Raw genomic sequence first — 10,573 nt, 5'->3', positions numbered from 1 at the left:
CCGCGTTTTGGCAGCACTCAGAGAACACACAGGAAGGAAAACTTAGGGTTGCATGTAGACGTGCATAGAGCTAATGAAATGCAAGCCGTTGGAGTTTCTGCAAAACTAGAGAATCTAACCATGTTACACCAATTTTACCTTCACTTAATTGACTCCTTGTCCATGTCAGATCAGACTTTACAGTGCTTCTGATGACTTACAAAATTGTAAATGGGCATAGCCCTTCTCCAGTCTGTCCCCAGAGTACATGACCGTCCTCTCTCTTTTTTTTGTGTGTGTGTGTGTGGGGGGGGGGGGGGTATTTTGGGGGGGGGGGATTAGTGCATAGCTCCTCAACCATCGAAATAACCTCACTCATGGTGGAACTGATACTGCTTATCGTTATTGTATTTTTCCAAAACACTGACACAACTGGGAGCGTTACTGGCAGCAGCCAGCTGATTGTGATTAGGTCTTAGTGGCAAAGGAATCCTCGTGGCTACCTCTAACTTCTCACAGACAGGAGGATTGGAGGAGACATAACATCTTAAAGTAGAGACTGACATGGGCATTAATTGTTAAGATTTCTTTTTAACACAGCTTCTGATATACCAACTATGAAGACAAGGAGGAAAACTCAGTTTTCTTTTCTTTTAAGTCCTCATCAAGGCTATATATACAGCTGAGAACAGTTTCGGTAATTACCATGATTGAGGCCGAGGCCATGAAGTTGACGATAACAATTTTGACCTTCATTGCAACGGATAACTGGAATTCCTCTGCTGTGTTGAATCTCTAGCAAAACTGCACCATATTGTCTATATGGCACTGCCCTAAAAAAATGATTGTTGGTATGTTGGTGTCCTTCCTGAACAATACCTGTATCCTTATGGGGTCGTGAATTAGTCAAATTGTGTTTTCACAGTGCTACATGTAAGCAAAACACCCATATGTATTGTCTATTTGCATGGTTTCTGATGGCATAATGAAGGTTGCACAGTGTAACTCTTGGTCCATGACCACAGGCGGCTCACTAACTTGAGCACAACGGTACAAAATATACAATTTACGCTGGATCAGCCAATCAGGCCAGACCACCAACTCTGCAGAAGACACAGTTCCACTGAATTACTTTAACTCCTCAGTTGATCCTTAAAATTCATTATAATCCTTTGATGCACTACAGGTCTCAAGAGAATATCTGAGGCATTACAAGACTACAAATGAGAAATCACCCACAAATGAAGTCGTTTGGCTAACCACTAGTTTTCAGATCTGTCTATAGAACCATACACACCCTTTCTCTGAGGCTTAAAAAGGCCGTGGGTTGCAGTCTATCATGGGTCAGTAGAAGTAAAGGAGAAGGTAGGAGGTGGAAGAGGAGAAGGGACATAAAACAACCCTCTTAAAAGCTTAAGATTAAAGGGTACTGCTGCTTGTCCCTCGTTGCGTTATTAATGCCGAAATTACTAATTATACTGTCTCAGATGTTTTTAAGGCTTGGTTGATGATGCAGCAATTTAACTTGTTTGAGGCAGATAACTGATCAAAGCAGGACACCAGCCTCGGTCGTAAAGGGGGAGGGCTGAGGTCCTTACAACTATAAGCAGAGGGAAAGAGAGAGAGAGAGAGAGAGAGAGAGAGAGAGAGAGAGAGAGAGAGAGGAAGGTTTCTGTACATGTATGAGACAGTTAAAGTTGAGTTTAGAAGATGTGACTAACTCATCAATGTGAAGTCAAGTCATCAATAAATTGAAGCCTGATGAGAAAAGGCATTTTTTTTAGCTACCTGAATTAAAGACCACAGAGTGGGGCAAGTGTGCTTAGCTTAAAGGAGATTCCAGTGTTTCAATATGGAAATTGATTGTGCCATTCTGACCGACGGGTCATGCTAAATTTGCACTCGACATCTGCAATTCGTGAAACACCCCTCAACCAAAACAACTTATATCACAGCAAATAATCACAGAAATGAGATTGGGTTAGCTTTTGTTGCCAAAACTGCAAAGCTAGCTTTCCATTCATTTAACTGCCAAGCTTCCATTCATCTGCAGTAATACAGTAATATTACTTATTGTTTCCTATGTAGCATGAGTCTATTTCAAGAGGTAAAGATTACATAATGTTTTAAAAGGCTTTATAAGCATTGGGTGGGCTATAATTGCTGGTGCTCACCATATGGAGAGCTGAACATCCAGCCTGCCTTTTCTTCCAGTTGATTTCGGGGAGGTGAAGCACAGGATCCACCATGGCAATGTTGATCAGAGCAGCAAATTCTTTTGTTGTAGCAGCTGGGATCATGTCTAGAAAAAGGTTCCACTCTTTGAAGCAATGTTTTCCAACTCAGTCAGATTTGAGAGCAGTGACTGCAGGAACACTACCAGTTTCCAGAGGTAGGCCTACGTTGTCTTGGTGGATGGTCCTCTGTTGCCTTTTTGCCTCCATTCTTTGTGTTTTCTCTTCCCTTTGATTTAGCTCCTTGTTTACAAAAATGTCAGCAAACCTTGCTGCACACACACAAAATTGACAGCGACCCACAGCTTCACACATGTAAAACCAGGCATGCGCAGATATACATAGGTACCTAGTGTGGTTAGCACAAGTTGCCCTGGAAGTAGATTACTATGCAGTTGCAGTTCCTATTCCAATGGGTTAAAAAACTCAAGACAAAGGCACACGTTGAAATGTAATGGGGGAAACAGAAGTTTTGGAAAGCTTTGGGAAGCTTGCCCTGCTTGCCCTGATATACTAATTTTGCTGGAGGAAGGGGAAAGTGCAAAATTGATGTGATTCAATGTCAGAATGGCCACATTTGTGAGATTAAGACCCAAGTTGAAAAATATTATTGATTAACAAGAACTGAGTGGCATTACCTAAGACAGGCACATTGTCTAGCTGTCAACAGTGTGGGTGGATAGAGGGCGTCTTTGCCTGCTGAGTCACAATTTTCTAAATCCGAGATTCTTGATGGACAAAGCATGAATAGTATGAGATTAATACAGGTATGTCAATTCAGCAGAGAAGCCCTCTGCAGATACATAGAAAACAGTAGATGGATGTTGATGAGGACTTTCTTGATGGCTGTATTACGTGTGGTGGTGCAGGACGCTGGGCGGGAAAGGGTTTCCAGCAATTCAAGAGAATGCATGACAGATGAGGAAGGAATGCAGAGATAAAAGACCAAACATTAATGGCACATTAAGTACATTCCTTTGTTTGGGGGCAATAATCAGTCAATCAGCCATCCTCAGATGTGTGTTTCAATTCAGCTGTGGCCAGTCCTCTGAGGTTAATGGAACAGTTTGACATTTTGGGAAATACACTTATTAGCTTTCTTGCCGAAAGTTAGATAGAAGAATGATACCAATCTCATGTCTGTTCCTCCAATATGAAGGAATGGAAAAGGGGAGACAAGCTACCCTGGTGCTAACACGTTTGTTTAATCCGTAGAAAAATGTGTGATTTTTGGGAGGTTGTTTGCAGGACTATTTGTTCAAATGGCATCAAATCAAATCAAATCATCAAATGGCATTTTGTAGAATCAAATTTCTGCAATAATCAATTTAAATGGATCAACAACTTCAGCAATTAAATAAAAAGATGAGCGTTGCTTATTGTAGTGATGAGACCATGTGAAAAGATTAAGGGAAATATACTCCTTCTTGTGATCCTGCTGTAGATGCCTTCAGGTAAGGAATCTTTTTGAACTGCTGAAAAGGCAATGATTACTGAGCCATGCATCAATATGTACCTGAATTAGGCCTTTCTCGATCTGCTTTCTCTTCTGTACTTTTGTTCTCACAAACACATGAGACACAGTCATTGCCCAAGTGCTGTACTGTCCCGATCCTGAAGTCTGCGTTTAGCCAAGTATGACTCAATACCTGCAAACTGTCTTCTACTTTGTTGAGCTCAAAGTGCAATATTTCAACCAGTTCTAGGTGAATCAGTAGAACTAAAGGTTCCTCCTGGGGAAACCCACTGGACCAGAGGGGTTAGCCCTCTTCCATATATAGCCCTTCTTGTGAGGAAATGTTTGACCCTCACTGATCAATATTTTAGGAAATTGCTCCTTGTGTCACTCCCCATCTCCCAGGCTGACAAGGATGTGATTGCAGTGTGTGTGTGTGTGTGTGTGTGTGTGTGTGTGTGTGTGTGTGTGTGTGTGTGTGGCTTGAGCTAAAGTGAATCCGTCAGCAGGGCCATAGCATTTCTCTCCACCATCTCATTCCCTGTCGGGCTTCAAGAAAATGGAACTCAAATCCAGTGGAGCAAGTGTCAGCTTAGGTCGAGCGGAACATGTTGCAAATGGTGTTAAAAGCATGTACTCGTTGGCCTCTGCTCTTAATAATTAATGAGAGAAGGCCCACAAAAAATGATCCCTGTTTCCTCTTCGATCCTTCCCTGGTGGAAGAGAGCATGAATTAGTAATACAGATCAAACTGCAGTGTTAGCGCAGATCAAGTATTTGTAAAGAAGCTGAAAGGACTATATACAAGAGAGGTCCTGTGAGATAATGTGGATGTGCCTTGCATGTTCCCTGTTCCTGTCGCATTGAATTTTAATTTGGAATGGAGCAATTCTACAAGGTATAAGAATGATGAATTAGTTATCAAAACACAAAACCTATCTTTAGATAGAAATGTTTTGAAAAAGAGTTTTAAAAAGCTGTTTCCATGAAGCTTAAACTGGAATATTTGCAGCCACAAAAAAAGGAAAGCTTTCTAGAGAGAGCACATTTATATCTTTAAAGGCAGTGAACAAATCACTCAATAGCAGGTAACTTCGAACTGATTTAACCTCAGAGCGTTGGTCTGCTTCAGCTAATTGGATTAAACTGTCCACTTGTGTGGTCTTCTCTGATCTAGCCTCATAAAGGCCATCTTTGCTGATGTGGTATGTCTCAAATGAAAGTCAGGGACTGCAATGCTTCCAAACTTTACCGTAACATGCATTTTAAGCAATCCCTGCTGAATTTGGAGTGACTGGTCATGAGCAATCTATTAGGAGTAAGCCGTGCAACAGAAAAAGCACTAGCTAATAATACTTTGTTACAACTCCCCATATAGCTTGATAGTATTCTGAGCAATCATTTTCTTGAGAGGATTTGGTGGTTCACAAACTGATAACAAATTACAGAACCTACAGATAATCAAATCATGGATCTGTTTGCACGACGCTCTTACTATCTGAGTGAAAACTTGCAGATGTTTGTTGCTCAAAGTGGGAAAAAAAACACTGAAGTCATTCATGACAACAATGATCAGCTGACTCTTAGGATGATCAGTCACACACTGTGATACTGCAGCTCGCACTGCTAGTCGTTAATACTGCTGCTGTCGTTTTGCATGACTTATACTGTTTGCTGCATGTGGCATGCACCCAGACACAAGTGGATTGCTGTTATAATTCAGTATTCAATGTTCGTTTACCTGAGTTTACTTGTAGGGACTGGTCCCTGACATTTGTTCTTTTCAATCCACCCTTGAGGGAAAAGGCAAGGAGAACATTTATCCTCCATCAAGCTTGTAGCAGCTAGCTGCCTGTCTGTCTCCTTATCTTCAGCCTCCTACATGTCTTTCTTTCCATCTTTGCACTTACTACTGTACTGTTTATCATATTGTTTGCTTGCTCGTACTGTAAATCTGCCCGATCATCTCTCTGTCTCTGCACCTTACTGCTTTCTAGAGTTTGTTACCAAAGAGGGCATTGGTTCAATTCACGGCAGTAATGCACCTACTTAGCCTTTTTGGTTGGTTTCTGCATTTTTTTGATTAAACTAACAACCTAACCTGCGTTTATGTGGCCAGTGATACAGCTCAGGGTCTGAAGGTTTAAACCTCAAGAAGGACAGACAACAGGCACTAGATCTGTTGGGTATTACAAAAGATTATTCACGAAAAGCCATGCACACACTCAAACAAATGCACACCTGCCTACAAATGATGTATAAACACTTGCATGCACAAATGCTCATACACAAACATACACTATGCTAGAAAGACAGAGGTATTCTCGCTCCTGCTATCTCTTGCACAAATATTTTACACTCACATGCCCAGCAGTTACAAAAACACTGATTACAGTTTGCATGCTGTGGTCTTGTTGCTTGTAGGAATACGCAAAATGTATGATTTTAATTAGTTTGTTTACTTAAAACATTCTTTAGCAGTCATACCAGAAAACAACAATATCAATTCGGCAATTAAGGATAACATTAATATACTTGCTGACAGGTATGCAGTGCCAAAGGGCTAAACTTGTCAGTGTCCTAGGAAAACCTCTCATTTTCAAAACAACTGAGAGATACTAGTGTATTTTCTCCACTAATGCAAATAGGTAAAGAATGACAGTATTTCCATGTATACATTTCAACTTACAGATGTTGATTTACAAGGTAATGCAATGGTTTTTACAGTCCATTTCACTGTGCACAGTGAACACACACATGTCACTACATGGTATTTACATGTGTAGTGACTGTAGATTTCGGCGTCATTGCACAACAACCTGACCTTGTCCTTGAAAACATTAAAGGAGTGATGCAGACCTGCTAGTTCATGCCAAGGGATCATAACATAATAAATCTCATTCACCAGCATAATGTTGTTTCAGCTCAAACCTGCAGTCACTTTGGGACCTGCTCTCTATCAAAATAACAGCCACTGTTCAAATAAACTGAAGACACAAGTCCAGGCCTGGCGTTTCTTCACAGGCAAGAGCCATTCTCATGAAGATCAATGTTTTTTTTGTTTTTTTTTCTCTCTCGAGTAATCTGATATTAAACAAGTATTTATCAAGGATTATTATATCTGTTCAGGTTCTGAATTACTTATATGACCATTTGGCATTTGTTTCTTGCTCCATGCAAGACGTAATCATTAAAACAGAAAAAAGAAAGGTGAGCATTAGATTAATTTCCGTACAATTACTTCTTATTATACTATAGAGGACCATCTGAACTTTGATTTGGCTGCCATTGAAGCCTTCTGGTAGAAGAGTCCTGCAGGGTTTCTCATCGTCTGCATCAGGTCGCTGTCAACACATATTACAAGCATGCATACACACCCCATGTCACTTAAACGCATGCACCCGCGAAAAAGAGACACGCATGCTTGCGTAAACAAACACGCACATGCAATTCACACACGGTGTTGTCACCCCAAGGACACATCCACACATAAACTATTTATACATGTGGAGAGGGAGATGAAGAGCATGTTCACTTAAATCAGCACACTAAAAGATGCACTAAGCTCGCTAAGCTCAACATACAGATGGTGCTCCAGAGAGAGAGGCTGGAGCGGCCAAGGAGGCTTTCTTTTTTTCTCTCCCTGAATGTGAGCGGTGTGTTTGGATAAGAATAGAAACACATGACTCTGAAATAGCACCTTTTTACAGCCATCTGTTTACTTTGAAAGTGTATCTCTTGCATTCTTACACTTGACTTGGTGACTTCATCACTTCCCTCAGGGCACGGAATATATAAGTGACTCAGGACGCTCAACAGGATTTCTCTCTGCACGCAAGCAGCAACTGGTAAGGGAGGGTCTCCACCACAGACTTGTGGTCTTATCTGGTCTGGGTATATCTTAAGGTTCCTAACAAAACATTCAGGCTATGTGCAGTCAAAAGCAATCACTGTAATTACAATATGGAGGCCAACTATTCTAATGATGGGTCTTTTTTTGTAGGTTTTTCAGTCAATGTGGAAAGAATAAAAGCTTCTGCTCACTTTCTCCACTGCAGATTTGACATTTATTGGCTGAGCTTTCTGTCAAAGACCTTCTTTAAAGCATAAGAAACACTTGTACCCAGACTGTATACTGTATATCTTCCCAGTAAAGAGGGCAACAACCAGTTACAAGCATATGTCAAATAAAGTATCTGTTTTTTATTATACTTTTAGATTATAATCATATAAATATGGAAAATAAAATGAAGACAATAAAAATATTTTAACGATAAGACAAGAAATAAAAGACAAAAACATTACATAACATAAAAATAGCATACCCAGACACAGACAGTAGCAGATGATGTGTGCTGTATGGCCTTAAAGGGACAATGTTTCACATCGAGTTCAGTTTACTTGCCACAGAGAGTGTTATTCAGCTGTATAATCTTGGACGGGATTCCTAAAGTCTAAAAAATAACCCTGATGATGTCAAAAGGGTTATCTCGGTTTGGGCTTGGAGACTACACATATATAACAGAAAGCCTGCGCTACAAACTGAAACTGTGGAGTTTGAGATATATGAGCATTTAATAGGCAAGGAGGATCTAACAACACTGTTGGGTTGTATTATGGGAAATGTAGGATCCAGTGTTTTGGGGGCAAGAAGAGGTAAGAAAACCTCATTACTACTACTACTACTAATAACTAAAAACCCAGCCTTGGAACAGAGCCTTTCTTTACAGTATGTCGTGTGGCTCACTTCATATATTGATAAGGACGAGAAAATCAAATATAATTTATTCAGTATTTATGTTTTCCTAGATGGGCGAAATGTCACAGCTTGGAGAAAGAGTCCATGAGCAAGTCGGCTCACTCAGACATGTCTGTAATAACAGCAGAGTGTTGGTGAGTTTGAGGATGAAATGAAGACACAATGACCTCAGTACCTGCCATGCTTGTAGGAGTTGTAGTTATTTTTGTGCTAATACAGTAATTGTTGTTTAACTTTGTTGCAATCGTGAAGGTTTCAGTTTCTAATAAGAATTGCTGTAGTGGATGGCGATATGTTCTAGAATATGGAAAGTAAACCCAAAGAACATGCTTCTTTTTTTTGGAAAGACGCTAGTTGAACAGAGGCTAACCTGGACGTGATGTCATGACTTTGGCTCTCTATTCTTGAGGATAAAAGTCAGGATATCTCAAACTCTGCTGCTTCAAATTTGACCCTTTTTTTCTCTTGTGAGTGTGCTAAGGAAGTGGAAGTGCAGAACTAACTCTCAGGAGTGGCCCTTCAAAAGGCATTAGAAACAGCAAGACAGTAAATTGTCAAAAACATCAAATGTTAGACCATCCCAGGTACATTCTGTAGCTGTACCTAATGCAGCATGTTAGAGATTTGATGTTTCTGACGGTGGACTGCCTTGCCTGATTCCTTTGTGACTAAAAGATCAGCTAATAAATATGTAATCTGCAATGGCCAAACTGTTCTTCTTCTACCTATACAAAATAGCTGTGTTACAAAATAAAGTAGCAATAATAATTAGGAAATGCGTGTTCCCCTGGGATGGAAACTGGAAAGCGAATGAGCTCTGATGTAATCTTACCATAAATATACCAGCATTCAGTAACTGAGAGATTCATCATCATTAGTATGCTGACGGCAGCTGACTTGTGACAAACTAAAGATAAAACTGTTCCGAACAGACTGCTTTCATGTATTTTATTATTCATCACATTAAAGCCCCTTGCTACGGAAGCCAAAAAACGGCCATGCTTGCGATAATGTATTTTTTTTTATGCCTTTATCTCTCGATCACAAGTTAATTATTCCATTACCTCAAGAATACAAGCTTCATTAGAGTTCAGGAGTGCCATGTCAGCATGCATAGATGGCGTCTTGACCGCTGTAGCAACTGATTTAAGCTGAAAATGTCAAATCAAAGAGTATCCATTATTGATCAACACATCAGACTATAGTTCAATCAAGGTCTAACACAATATCATTGTGTCTTTCTGCGAGAGATAACATTTAGATCAGTCCTGGTCATCTAAGGAGAAGACTATGAGATAAATGAACCTGCTATCACGAGAAAACAAGCTTTGTTATTTCGAGATAATGGAAGAATTAACACGTGATCTCCTTAAAAGGCAAAAAAAACACAAAACAATTGCAAGCATATTCTCGGCTTATTATGGTCTTTCTTTATTGTCTTACAAATATTAAGTTATCCACAAAAATAAAATAACTTAGATAATAACCATATTAAAACATAAAAATACATACATACATTACATTTATGACATGAAAAAAATGCATATTGCTGATTTTCTCCCAGAGTTTTCCTGGACACAGTTCTGTATGTGCAAACTACTTATCATAATCAAAATAATCTGTTACACTGGAAACATAATTCCAGATTGTTTTTTTTTCTCTCTGCTTTCAACACAGAAACATATTTGCTTGAAATAAATTACACTGTCTGATGAGAAGCCTCACTGTTACACATTTCATGAGACCAAATATGATCTTCAAAATGTGCGTAGGCAGAAGTCCATATCAATTTTGTTATTTATGTACTCTGAAGTTGACATCAGAACGTCCTTATTGGCATACATCGAAGAAGTGTGGAGAAGGTGAGTGTAGATATATCACAAGAAGCTTACAGTGTCGCGCACAGTACATTGCATCACAAAACAGGAAACACTTTGATTGATGACAGCTTAGGATGTTTATAGTGTGAGGAACTGAAGCCTGCTCATGTGCGCTCAGTTTTCTGAGGCACTTTAAGTTTATTGATGGTATTTGTACAGCATTATTCAGCTTTATTTACAATGCTGTTCAGATCATGCTGATGATGAAAACCATACTATAAATTAAGGTCTACTGTGCACTGTACTCTGACAGTCCTCTTACGTT

Source organism: Enoplosus armatus, chromosome 11, assembly GCF_043641665.1.
Source record: "Enoplosus armatus isolate fEnoArm2 chromosome 11, fEnoArm2.hap1, whole genome shotgun sequence".
Taxonomy (NCBI): domain Eukaryota; kingdom Metazoa; phylum Chordata; class Actinopteri; order Centrarchiformes; family Enoplosidae; genus Enoplosus; species Enoplosus armatus.
The sequence above is the reverse complement of the archived record's forward strand: the minus strand, read 5'-3'. Positions refer to the sequence as shown.